Consider the following 13,856-nt stretch of genomic DNA (forward strand, 5'->3'; position numbering starts at 1 on the left):
TTTTGCAAAAATGCCACCTTTGTACATGAATGCTTTTATTATTAATATTTTGTTATTTTGACATGATTACTAATTATTAATGTAAAATTTAATTTAATTTATCCTCTTATATCTACAGTACAACCTCATATAACATTCCTGGTTTTGGATACAATGCAAGCGTTGATGGTGTCCTCCAAGAAGGGTATAAAAATGCAGTTTATTGCTAACACAAATTTTTCAGTAGACTCTATCAGAAACAAATTATATCCCACAGCAAAACCAGCTACTGCAATGGTTTCCAAAATGTGGACTACCAAGCTATTGTATTCTCTTCTGCAGTATATTATCTCAAATTAGATTATTAAATTTTTGTGAACAGTAGTAGTTATCCAATAGTAATTACTGTAGGTGTCCAGTTTCTCCCCTGTCTTGCCTCAGAGATGCAATAAAAAAAATACATTGATTAAGCATAATTGCTCACAGGACGCTAAACATTTTCTTCTGAGAGGGGAACCAGTTACTGTATTTGTCAGTTGTGATATATTTAGTTATAAATATCTGTAAACAACAGCATGTGATATTCTTTTTAAGGATAAAAACATGTTTTGAATGGTAAAAATGCTAAAGGCATAATGCAAAGTGTGCATGAATTGGACAGTTTGTATAAATTTTATTTTTGCTACTGTGTAGTTCTCTGTAATTATACTGCAGAACTGTAAAATTCACTTGTGTTATGTATATATAACCCAGAGTAATACATCCTTGGGTGGGGGCTGGAAGTCTCATAGTCTGATCTAGAATGTAACCCAGCTTTGTTACCTTAATTTGTATGGAAAATGATTTCCAAGATGTTGGTTTTACCTATGTGATGATTTCCAGGAATAGCTTAATTACATAACTTAAGGGGTATCTGTTGTGAGAGATTTTTTTTATTTTTTGTTATTATTTTTTTTTTAATCACTGTCTATGACCACTCAGCTAAGACAACCATTAGTTTTTGGCTAAGTTGTTTGTTATTTTCTATTTATGGATTATACTGTAAGTTGGATTCTCTGTAAATAATCATAGAATCATGAGAAATTGATGATTACATGAAATTTTTTTTTAAAGTATATGATTTATTGTTTAATATTTTTATTTTAAAACATAAATTATTAAATGAAAGTACAGTAACAGTTCATTTGGCATTTATAACATTTAACCCATTTTGTCCACTGATGGCAAAAAGTATAAAAAAAAAAAAAACCCTTCAGAATGAAATTTGTTCAGATAAAATGCTTGCTTAATAGATAGTATTTTAGTCATGTTTTCATGTTAAAAAAAAAAAAAAAAAAAAAAAATTTAATCTGGCTAAATTTTAAATTTTGACTATAACATGGGTGTTAAAGTTGTCCCTGACATCGATGTTATGCCGGGTTGTATTGTATTTATGTATTGGATAATTTGATTTCATCAATTTCTGGGTCCGAATTCTAGGAAATTTTTGTTTTTTTTAGCTTTTGTAAGTTTATAAGCCAAAATCAGACAACAGTGTTTGACAGGTATGTTTTTTCTGATTTTCAAATCTGTTTTCATGCTGTTATCTATTAAAACTGTCTGCCCTTAGTTGGAAACACAGATAAGTGATGGCAGCACATACTGAAAAAATTTCAAGACAGTTCATACATAAAGGATACATTATTTGAAATGTACTTGAAATAGACCTTAAAAAGGTTGACTTGTATACATATTTCCCAGAGCCCACATATGAAAAACATAGATCACCATGTCTGCTCCTGAAAATGTTAAAGAATGAAAGAGGAGCAATATAAATTTTACTCCTTCTGGGTCTTCTCTGAAAGCACAAAGAAGACCTCAAAAAAAGACCAAGAATGGAGACTTTTACTACAAAAATACTTTTCATTATTCATTCAGCAGAAGACCAAATCATCAGTAAAATGTCATGTTTCTTTTTTGCAGAAATGTTTGGAAGGGTTGGTAGAATTTCCTTGGCCTGCTTAGAGACCAAACATAAGATATCATAATACACATAGCATGCATCAAACAATAAGAACTTTTGAAGGCCATGAACTTTGTAATAGTAATGTGTGGAACTTAAGGTACACCATGAGAGTTATATCTGAATAGGATATTCTGCATATTTATGAAGAATTTATAATAAACTTAGCAACCAGGGGATAATAATTGTAAAGTATATCTCAGTACCAATAGAAAGAAACATCAACTCCAGTATCAAAAGCCTCACTAAATATTGAAGCAAGATATTTAACCCTGCATGTCAACTTTTGGGGATTTGGGGAATACAATGTGTATAGAAAGGATAGACAGGACAGGAGGGGAGGAGGGGTTATGCTATTAATTAAGAAACACATAAAGTCCAAGGAAGTGAAGCCAGTTGACATCAATGGACAGGGCAGTGCCGAATCAGTTTGGTGTGACATAAGCATAGGGAAATCAAAATTGAGAGTAGGAGTGTGCTATAGGCCTAATGACTCTGATGAGTATAATAAGATATTGTACAGGGAAATAGAGTGGGCCAGTAAATCAGAGAGTCTTATAATGGGGGATTTTAATTTCCCAGATATTGACTGGAATTTGTGGGTTGGTCACTCGCACACTAGCAAGGCTTTTGTGGATTTATTGGATGATTGTTTTCTACATCGCATGTTCGTGAGGCAACAAGAGGGAGCAATACTCTTGATCTGATTATCAGTAGTGACTCTTCGTGCATTAAGAACCTGCAGATAAATGAACCACTAGGTGGCAGTGATCACAGTGTGTTGAAGTGGGATTTACTCAAGGAGGTAACTACCATCAGAGGTAAAGGGAAGGGTTTTTGTTTTCGTAAAGGCGACTATGATGGTCTGAGACAGTATTTAAATTCTGTACAGTGGGACCAACTGATGATGTTACCAACAGCAAACTCTAAATGGGAAGCATTCAAGGAACTAATCTTGGAGGCTACCAGGCTTTACATACCAACTAAGAAATATTGTTCAAGGTTTAGGCCTAAATGGTTGTCAGATGAACTAATGAGACATGTGGCAGAGAAGAAAAATGCATGGGATACATATAAATTAATGGGTGACATGGAAGCCTATGATAGATATAAGTTGGTCTGTAACCAAGTCACAAAGGAGATTAGGCAGGCAAAGGCAGACTACGAAAAATCCTTGGCAAAGGATGCAAAGAAAAACAGAAAAGAGTTCTTTACATACTTGAACTCGAGAAGGAAAGGGATGAATCAGATTGGTCCACTGGATATTGATGGTTCAACAGTTGAGGATCCTGCTCAGGTGGCTAACAATCTAAACGAGTATTTTGCATCTACATTCACGCATGAGGAGTTATTCAGGAAGGAGAATGATGTAGGTAAAGTAAACATTGGCAGTGAGCTGGATGATTTTGTAATAACTGAGAGGAAAGTGGAGGAGAGATTGTTGAGGATAAACATAAAAAAGGCACCTGGGGTGGATGGGATCTATCCAGTTATATTAAAGGAGGCAGCAAAGGAAGTATGCAAACCCCTAGCCATAATTATGAGAGCTTCTTTGGACTCAGGGGAGGTACCCATAGACTGGAGATGTGCAAATGTAACCCCAATTCACAAAGGAGGATCAAAGGCTGACACAAGTAATTATAGACCTGTTAGTTTAACTTCTGTTCCAGGTAAATTAATGGAGGCACTGGTTAAAGAAGCACTGCAGGATCATCTAGACAAGAATTCAGTTATAGCTCAGACGCAGCATGGTTTTGTTAAGGGCAGGTCTTGCCTGACCAATTTGATTGGATACTATGATGTAGTCACAAAAGAACTGGATGCAGGGAATAACTTTGATATTATATATTTGGATCTTAGAAAGGCTTTTGATACTGTTGCACATGGAAGACTGCTGCACAAATTGGAGCAGTGTGGCATTGGAGGCAAATTGCTACTATGGATAAGGGGATGGTTGAGTGGCAGAAGACAGAGAGTGGTAATCAATGGACACTGCTCAACGTGGACTAATGTTATTAGTGGAGTTCCTCAAGGTTCAGTGTTGGGTCCGTTGTTGTTTTCGGTGTTTATGAATGATATTGATGATGGGATATCAAGTTTAATGTCCAAGTTTGCAGATGATACAAAGGTTGGCAGGGTCGTTAAGGACACTACTGACGCTATGCTGCTGCAACAGGATCTGGAAAGGTTGAACAGATGGGCTGAGAGGTGGCAAATGAAGTTTAACATTGACAAATGTAAAGTACTACATATGGGAAACAGTAACCCCAGAGCAACGTATCAACTCTGCGGTACTGCACTGACAGTGGTGGAGAATGAAAAGGACCTGGGGGTAATTGTGCAGGGAGATATGAAGTTCTCTGAGCAGTGCAGACGAGCTGCAAGAGTAGCTCATGGTGTCTTGTCAATGATATACAGGAATTTTTCTAGCAGGGATAAGGAGGTGATTATTCCCTTGTATAAGGCAATGGTTAGGCCACATCTTGAGTACTGTATACAGGTCTGGAGGCCTCATTTCAAGAAGGATGTAGAGCTGCTGGAACGGGTACAGAGAAGGGCAACAAGATTAGTAAATGGAACAAAGGGTTGCTCTTACGAAGAAAGGCTTAAGTTTTGCAAATTACAGAGTCTGGAGACTAGGCACCGGCGAGGTGATCTGATAGAGGTGTATAAGGCCTTGAATGGTTTGAGCATGCTCAATGCCAATGGGATTCTTCATCTTTCTCAGAATAATCACCTCAGAGGGCATAAATTCAAATTGAGGAAGGACGGATGTCGGATAGATGTGCGGAAATTTGCCTTTGGCCAGCGGGTGGTTGGTTGGTGGAACCGACTTCCATCACTTGTTGTTGAAGTTGATAGCCTAAACAAATTTAAAGCTCAACTGGACAGGTATTTCGAACGAACGGAGGGGTGAAATGGGAGTGGGTTTTTTTTTTTTTTGGCTGATGCTGAATAAGCTTGCTTTCTTGCATCGTATGCCTCTACTAATGCTAATGCTAATGCTAACTTTCTTTTGGTAACATGTTCACTCATTCACATTTAACTGTTGCCAAATGTGACTCAATTTTTTTATATGCATCTAGAATATCGAAATTTTTCTAATTAGTATATTGTGGTAGGCCCTTACTATTTGCTTAATAGATTATATAATAAAATTACAGGTTATTTAACGTTTACTTTTTTTTTTTTTTTTTTTTTTTTTTTCATACAGATAGGAATATGAAACAATGACTTAAAAGAAAAAAAAAACCCACTAAGGTTTTAATTACTTGTCTTAATACTATAGCAAAGCAGTCTAATAATGTAATTAAAAATAATTTAAATATGTCGTATTTTTTACACAATAGCACAACTTGAAGTTTCTTTACTAACATGATGGTGATGCTTGTCACACTTCATTTGGGTTTTTCAATCTCAGCAATGCTGAAAATGAAGATTTCATTGAAATTTTCATACCAATTGTCATCAGAAAATTCAACATAGAAGTGGGCAGCAGTTTTCACAATTTTCACAATATATGATCTTAATAACTAGACTAGCATACCTAAATAACCTGACTGCTAGACTAGAACTAAATCAGAAGTTTTCCAATGATTGGGTGTGTCTTCTAGTTTTTTTATAAGTATTCTTCCAGTTTGTAGTCACTATGCTATTTTTCAGTTATGCAATTTTTTCCACCCAGTTACAGACCTCTCAAATTTAATGATATGCATAATTAAAAAGCTGACATTAGGTAGTGAGCACGTTGGTTGTTTACAAGATAATTTATATGCAGGTGGACAGACGGGCATGGCAAAGACAATAGGCACTTTATGCTAATGCCTCTAAAAAATGTCCTTTTAGATAGGTTTCACTTAATAGTGAAAGCACTGTGGTTGTTTATGATAATCTGCAAAGTAATGAGCAAATATATTTCTTACCATCCTCTAATTTTAGACCATCAGGGGAACCTAATAGCAAATTCTTAAAAATAAAAAACCCAGAGACAATAGCTGAAACCGTTGCTAGTATTTCTGTAAAAACATCATATTCCAAAGATTTCATGACCTTTAAAGGCAAGATGAAATGTAGAATAATTTTCCCCTAGGAACTGAGCCATTAAAACAAACCTTTCATGATAGAAGAATTAAATATGGTCCTTTCCTTCTAAGGTGAGTGTAGCAGGACCAGATGATGTATGTTATGATATGCAGAAGCAGCTTGAAAAACATTTATGGATCAATTACTTTCTGTATACGAGGGACGTTCAATAAATTACCTACCTCCCTATGAAAGAAATGAGATAGATTCAAAAATCTGGTTTTATTTTTCAATGCAACTCTCCTTGACTTCAATACACTTGTTCCATTTTGTTGGCAATGGGGTTGGCAACAGGACAAATAAAATTCTTTGTCCTGTCCATCAAAGAATGCAGAAACAGCTGACTTCAGTTCATTATCATCAGAAAAGCGATGCCCACATAAGTTTTCTTGAGGTGTCTGAACAGGAAATAGTAACTGGGGGCCAGATCTGGACCATAAGGTGGATGGGTAAGTTCTGTAAAGTCAGAGTCTCTCAAATCAGCAACAACAGCATATGACCTGTTCACTGGTGCATTGTCCTGAAGAAGCAGCACACCTCTGGAAAGTTTAACTCTCCGATTTTCCTTTATGACGTCCCTTAGGTTGTATAGTAGGGATGCATATGACTCCCCCTGTGATGTCTACTTGCATTCCGAGTAGCGAATGTACAAAATTCCTTCAGCATCCCAAAAAATAGTGGCCATAATCTTGCCAGCTGAAGGTTGTGTCCAAAATTTTTTGAATTGGGGGAAAACCCTTGTCTTCTTTTGCATTGATCCTTGCTTGGTCTCAGGATTCCAGTGATGAACCCATGTTACGTCACCCCTAACAATTCTAGAGACGAAAGTTTCAGAATCCCTTCCTAAATTTTCCTCAACACCATACTCTGAATTGCTTCTGCACATGGGTCAGAAATCTGGGGATCTACCTTGTCCTGACCTTAGTCATCCCCAAATATTCATGGACGGTTATAACTGTTCCCTCAGATATGTCACATTCCCTAGAGATTTGGGACACCTTTAAATGTCTGTCATTTCAGCAGAAGGGTTTTTCTGGAGCAATTGCTGTCTGTAAAATTTGCACTGTTATTATGCCATCACCATCTGTACCTTAAGCATCAATTTTGATAAAGGCAAATTTTCTTTATTCTACAGAATCAATGCTTTGAGTTTCTGTACTAAATCCTGCATAATGAAAAGCATCACAGATGATCTCAGTACTCTGCTTCATGCCTTTTCTAGTGTGTCCAGAATGTTATTGTGCAGCTTTTTGTCTCTTTCGTGACGTCATTTTAAGAAAATGAATTTTTGAAAATGAAATTTGATGCTTTGTATAACCCCTTGATGCTTGTGTTTGCTGGAAGAAGTGCATTTCATCCTACATTCAAGAAGGATGTAGAGCTGCTGGAACGAGTACAGAGAAGGGCAACAAGATTAGTGAATGGAACAAAGGGGTGCTCTTACGAAGAAAGGCTTAAGTTTTGCAAATTACAGTGTCTGGAGACTAGGCACCAGCGAGGTGATCTGATAGAGGTGTATAAAGCCTTGAATGGTTTGAGCATGCTCAATGCTGATGGGATTCTTCCTCTAGCTCAGAATAATCACCTGAGAGGGCATAAATTCAAATTGAGGAAAGACAGATGTAGGATAGACGTGCGGAAATTTGCCTTTAGCCAGCGGGTGGTTGGTTGGTGGAACAGACTTCCATCCCTTGTAGTGGAAGTTGATAGCCTAAATAAGTTTAAGGCTCAGCTGGACAGGTATTTTGAACGAACAGAGGGGTGAAGTGGAAGTGGGGTTTTTTTTTTTTTTTTTTTGGCTGATGCTGCATAAGCTTGCTTTCTTGCATCAAATGCCTCTACTAATGCTAATGCTAATTTCATGTTTTTTATTATTTGGAATAGTAATTTTTGAGCAATGATACATTTCTTTCCATTTTATATTTCTCTAAAATTAATTTTTTTCTCAAAATTCACTTGTTTAAGCTTTTTGCTTGATATCCATTGTAAGAGTACTGTTTGACTTTAGCTGTATCATATGGTGTGAAAACTGCATCTCAATCTTTGAAGCAGAATTGATGCAAATTAACCAGAATTCAAAATGAAATGATATTCTTGTGCAGAAGGTAATGCATATACACTGAAAGAACAGAATTCATGGGATACCTGGTTCCTGGGCAACGCAGCACTGTCACCCCCTCCCTCGCTAGTGGACGAACTCACTGTTTGGCAGGTATTTAGGTACACTTCATTCATGTAGATGGTAATTCGATGTCACTATGGATAAACGTCATGAGTTGACCGACTTTGAAAGAGGGACAATAGTGGTTGCCCGACGCATGGGTCACTCTATCATGGAGGTGGCACAGAAATTGCACTATCCCCATTCGACAGTATCAAGAGTATCAGGAATATGCCATTTCCAGAATAACAACTCATTGTGGACCGTGCTGTGGTCGGAAAAAGGTGGTGGATGAATGTGGCTGTTGACGTCTGTCTTGCATTGTTTTAGCCAACTAGCGAGTGACAGGGGCACAAATCACTGCAGACTTCAACAAGGGTGGTGCCAGAAATGTCTCCACCAAGACCATCAGGCGATCATTAGCCATAATAGGTTATGGGAGCCGTCGACCCACCAGAGTCCCATTGCTAACACCATGACACAGGACTCTATGCCTCAACTGGACGAAAGAACATCAGTACTGGACCGTGGATGATTGGAGACGTCTCCTGGTCCGACGAGTCCCATTTCCAATTATTTTGAGCAGATGGGAGGGTGCATATCTGGCAGAAACCACATAAAGCTATGCACCCAATCATATCAACAAGGAACTGTTCAGGCAAGTGGATGGTCAGTAATGGTCTGGGGTGTGTTCAACTGGCACGCGTTGGGACCTTTGGTACGTCTAGATGCATCTCTGAATGGTTCAGGCTGCGTGTCAATCCTTGCAGACCATCTGCATCCCTTCAAGGTCATCATGCACCAACAGGGCAATGGACTCTTCTAGCAGGGCAGTGTGCCTCCCCACAGAGCAGCAGTGACATGAACATGGCTCGAGAGCATTCTGCAGATTTTACCATGATGGAATGGCCTCCCAGTTCATCGGACATGACCCTGTGGAGCATCTTTGGGATGCTATGGAAAGGTCCGTTTGAGCTTTGGATCCTCTACCCACCCAGGAATGCGACAGAATTATGGACAGCGAAATTAATGGATGGAATTATGGACAGTGCAGCATGCATGGATGGAAATACCTGTGGAAAGCTCTTTTCTTTTCTTTTTTTCTTTTCTTTCTTTTTTTCTTCTTTCTTTTTTTCATTTTTCTTTTTTTCTTCTTTTTTTTTTTGCTATGGTTCCCCTGAAACAGGGGAACCATATACTAGGGCACACTAATTTTGGGAAAATCTTTAGACAAATTGATGATAGTAGTGGTGTATTGATTCCATATGGCATACCCACCTTACCCATTTCTGTTGTTTATGATTTTGTAAACAACCTTTTTTACAAGCCTTGCAACGTTTTGTTGGCAGTTTGCTTTTTTGGTAAAACATTCTTCGGCAATGAAAGTAAAACATTTTTTACAGGCTTCACAAATACATTTGAACTTTATTCACTCAATATTGTGCTCAATAAATATGGTGTCAGATATTTTAAATTTTTTATAGCAAAAAATTTGTATAATTTTTCTAGAAAGAAAATCTTATGCATTCATTTAATCTAAATAATTTCTTGCAAAATTGAATTTTAATAGTTCCAATCACATGAAACCAGAAATGTCTGTGCAGACCATGATTTCACAAAGTTTGGTTTCACAGCCACAAAACCCAAAATCAATCCAAATATAGATGGTGACTGTTATTTGATTATAATTGTTGATTGGTATATGTGTCACTGGGGTTGTAAAGTCATATATAACTCCAGTAGCACTGTACTTTTGAACTGGTAATGAGTTCAAAACTACATGATGAAAATAATATACCATAGTTCATTTATGAATGAAATTTCTTAATGAATTTTTTCTTGAAAACAAATGCTTGTAGTAGTTCTTTATGTATGAAAACTATTCCAGACAGCCTTTCTAATACAGCCCTCCTAAACTTCAAAAAATTTCTTGCAAATCATTAAATTATTTTAATTCTTAAATTATATATTTAAGATGTGGGTTTTTTTTTTTTTTATCTCCAAATTTCTTGTTGGTCTAACAGTGGGCCAGTATTCATGGGCTGAGAAACAGTAGTATAAATAAAAGTATTTTGTAATATTTAACTAAATTCACTTTTTAATGTCTTAATTTTATCTTTTGGAAACATTTTAATATTTTACTTTTTAATATACTTATTTATTTATTTATTTTTAACTTTCTTCCTCTAGGAGAATTGACTTATGGAAGATATATATCAGCATTTTGTGTTTCTGGCCTTGCTTGGAGTACTTCATTTATTTGATTACTGCATTCAAATTTATTGAACCAGAATAAAGTACCTTAAATTATTGGCAGAACACTAGTTTCTTTTAATAAATTCCTGTGTAATTTTTTTTTATATCACACATGCAATAAGTATTATGTATGCTGGCATGTTATCAGAATTTGTAATTGACTTTGTGCATTAAATTTTTTATGAAAAATATTTTGTGCTTTTAAATAAAAAAAAAATAATTTAAAATTATGAACTGATTGAAAACAAAGTATTAAAATTATTACTAACAACAAATTTGTCAGTTACCTTTGGAATTGGATCTCAAGTGTAATGAAAAGTAAGAGGAAAATGAGATTATGTTAACTTTTATCATCTGCAAATAATGCTGGCAACTAAATAATGTACTGTATTCACTTGAATGCTTACTCAGGTCAGCTGAAACTTGAGCTTGTGACATTCTGTTCTCAAAATAGGAATCTTACCAAATTTATAACAAAATAGTGTTAGTAGAATCTTTTTTTTTTTTTTCCCCTATTGCACAAATAATTGTCATATCTGACCAAAGGTTGGGTTGTTATTAAATAATATCTAATTTTTGAGCTTATTTGAATATTTCACCCTAATTGTATATAGGTTTGCTCTAATAAAAAATAAATTCACAGTGTATAAAATTATGTTATGTATTACATTTATTTTAATTTTTGTTCAGCAGCATATTTTGACACACTCCAAATTTGTACACACTGTTACACTTAGAATATCATCAGTGCCTGATCTGATGTACAGTATTCATGTATCTAACACTGTAAATTTCTTCCTTGAATGTAGACAGCAAAGAATTAATAAATATCTTGGCAAATCATGACAGTACTTTTGTTTTTACATATAAATAAAAGTTTAACTTTAAAAATATCTTTGTGCACAGTTTTATTTTTTGAGTCCTGTAGTACTGAGAATTGATTTCCTAAGAATTTTATTTTTACTTTGTTTTGCTTTGTCTGTATATCAGATAAACTAGCCTTGTAGTTCTACAATAAATATAGCATTCATTCCATACTCAGTGTGCAGTTTTGTTCTTTTGAAACATTTCTTACTATAAGAAATGTGAAATGCTTTTAGATGTAGTAGTTTGCTTATTCTCTGCAGTTGCCAACTTGAAAATAATTTTTTAACACACTCAAAAATTCAGTTAAGGAAGAATGCTACATAGTTGTTTTCCATTAAGGTTATTATTATATTAAAACCAATCTTATACAATGTGAAAATTGATACTATAGTTTATTAGGCTGTTTGCCCTACATTACTATACATTAATATGACATTTCTGGTATTTTACTGATATCCATCATCAGACAAAAATGTTGGGGGAACAGAAAATTACTTTACAACCATACTTTATAAATTGTAATTGTAATATTGGTAATTGTAAACTATTCAAATTTGTAACTCTGCTTTTCTGTTCCTCCAACAGCTTTGTCTGATGATGGGTATTGGTAAGATACCTAAAACATCATAGTAATATAGGCAAACAGCCTAATAAAGTATAGTATTAATTTTCAAGTGGTATAAGAGTGGTTTTAATATAATAACACTCAACAATTGTTATAGCTACTTCATATGGTTTGTTTCTTAAAAATAATTGACCTCTTTGAAACATGTATATTCAGATCTTGTGCAAGTTATAATTAAGAAATAAGATTCTGCTTATGTTTCTTTATGGTGCAGACAGCATAAACTGCTCCAAAAATTAGAGAATCCAGGATTCCAATATTTACTTATCTCACATTACAAATGAAATTGCCTATAATGTGCGGGATCACATGGCACAATACCCAAAGGATAGCTGTGGTGCTTCTAGTATAATGTCGCCATAGGAAAGGCAGGTGACATTAGCAACCTAACAAAAGGCACAATCATAGGGGTTTGTGCACAGCATTATGGGTAGTAGTGGGTTTATTGAGATAGGCAGTGCCAAGTCTTTAATCAGTGACTACCTTGGAGAAAACCAATAACAAATGGAACAAATCAGATGGGAATATGTGATCAGAACTTTCATCTCCTAAGAGCAAAATTCTTTTCACTACCACAGTCAATGGTGTGTTCAGATAGCTATAAACTTGCAACTTTCCAGATTTGTGATTGAGACTGTCTTTCTGACCCCCTTCTCCATCTCACTGTTATAAACATAGTTTATCTGTTTTTTTTTTTTTTTTTTTAAATTTTTTGTAAATAGTGAAATGGTTTAGTCATTAAATTTAAAGAATTCTGCAAATTTCTGCTTACTTTTAACAAGTTATCCATTAGGTGTGCTAGTTTTGCTTTAATTGGCGTTAAAGAAGTAATATAGGACCATCTAGACAGTTATGCAATTATACTGCAATCAGCATGGATCAGATCTACCCAATCTGATAGATTACTTTGATGCAGTGACAAGGAACTGGAGGCAGAAAACAATTTTAACATCGTATACTTGGATTTCAGGAAGGCTTTTGATATTGTTGCACATGAAATGTTGCTCTACAAACTAGCAATGTGGCATTAAGGGCAAGTTACTGATATGGTTAAATGGAAGCCAGAATAGTTATCAATGAGTTATCACTGCTCTTCATGGACTAATGTTATTAGTTTTTTGTTTTAGTTAGTTGTTGGCGCATCGGCTTCTGTGGCCATAATGCACCTCCCAAGGTTTTTGCAGTACTCTGATCCAAGCCCGAGGCAGGATTCGAGCCCGCGACCTTTGGGTTGCCAGGCAGGCACTTTACTCACCCAGCTAGCCCGGTTGGCAATGTTATTAGTAGAGTTCTGCAGGGTTCAGTGCTGGGCCCATTGTTTACAATATCAAAGACATTGATGAAGGTATATTAGGCTTAATGTCTAAGTTTTCTGGTGATACAATGATTGGCAGGGTGGTGAATGTCAGTCATCAGGGTGAGCTACTGCAACAAGATCTAGAAAAATTGGGTTGATAGAGTGAGAAATGGCAGTTGAAGTTTAACATTGACAAAGCAAGGTAGTGTATATGGGTAGCAGTAAATGCAGAATAACTTAACTGTGGCACTACACTTAGGGCAGTGGAAAGGAAAAAAAGCCCGGAGATAATTGTGCAGCGAGGCATGCTGCCAGGACAGTTCACTAGATTTTGTCAATTATATACAGAAACTGCTAGCAGGGATAAAGAAGTGATTATCCCTTTGTATCAGGCCATGTTTAGGCTGCATCTTGAGTACTGTATACTGGTCTGGAGGCCTCACCTTAGGAAGGATGTAGATCTGCTGGAATGGATACAGCGAAGGACAACCAGACTGGCGAAGGAACAAAAGGGTACTCACCTAGAAATGCTTCAGTTCTGCAAATTGCGGCATGTTGAGACAGCACCTGTGGGGAGATTTGATTG

General features: G+C 35.9%; 1 protein-coding gene across 1 annotated transcript in view; it reads left to right on the plus strand.

The window, feature by feature from the left end:
- shrb (charged multivesicular body protein shrub) overlaps positions 1–11,368 on the plus strand; it is a 72,920-nt gene extending 61,552 nt beyond the window's left edge. Inside the window, 1 exon segment of the mRNA XM_090389703.1 lies at positions 10,416–11,368. The gene's annotated coding sequence lies outside the window, so the exon portion shown is untranslated.
- Positions 11,369–13,856: the final 2,488 nt, after the last annotated feature.

Source organism: Mastigoproctus giganteus, chromosome 2 (genome assembly GCF_048544385.1).
Source record: "Mastigoproctus giganteus isolate SK-2022 chromosome 2, ASM4854438v1, whole genome shotgun sequence".
NCBI lineage: Eukaryota > Metazoa > Arthropoda > Arachnida > Uropygi > Thelyphonidae > Mastigoproctus > Mastigoproctus giganteus.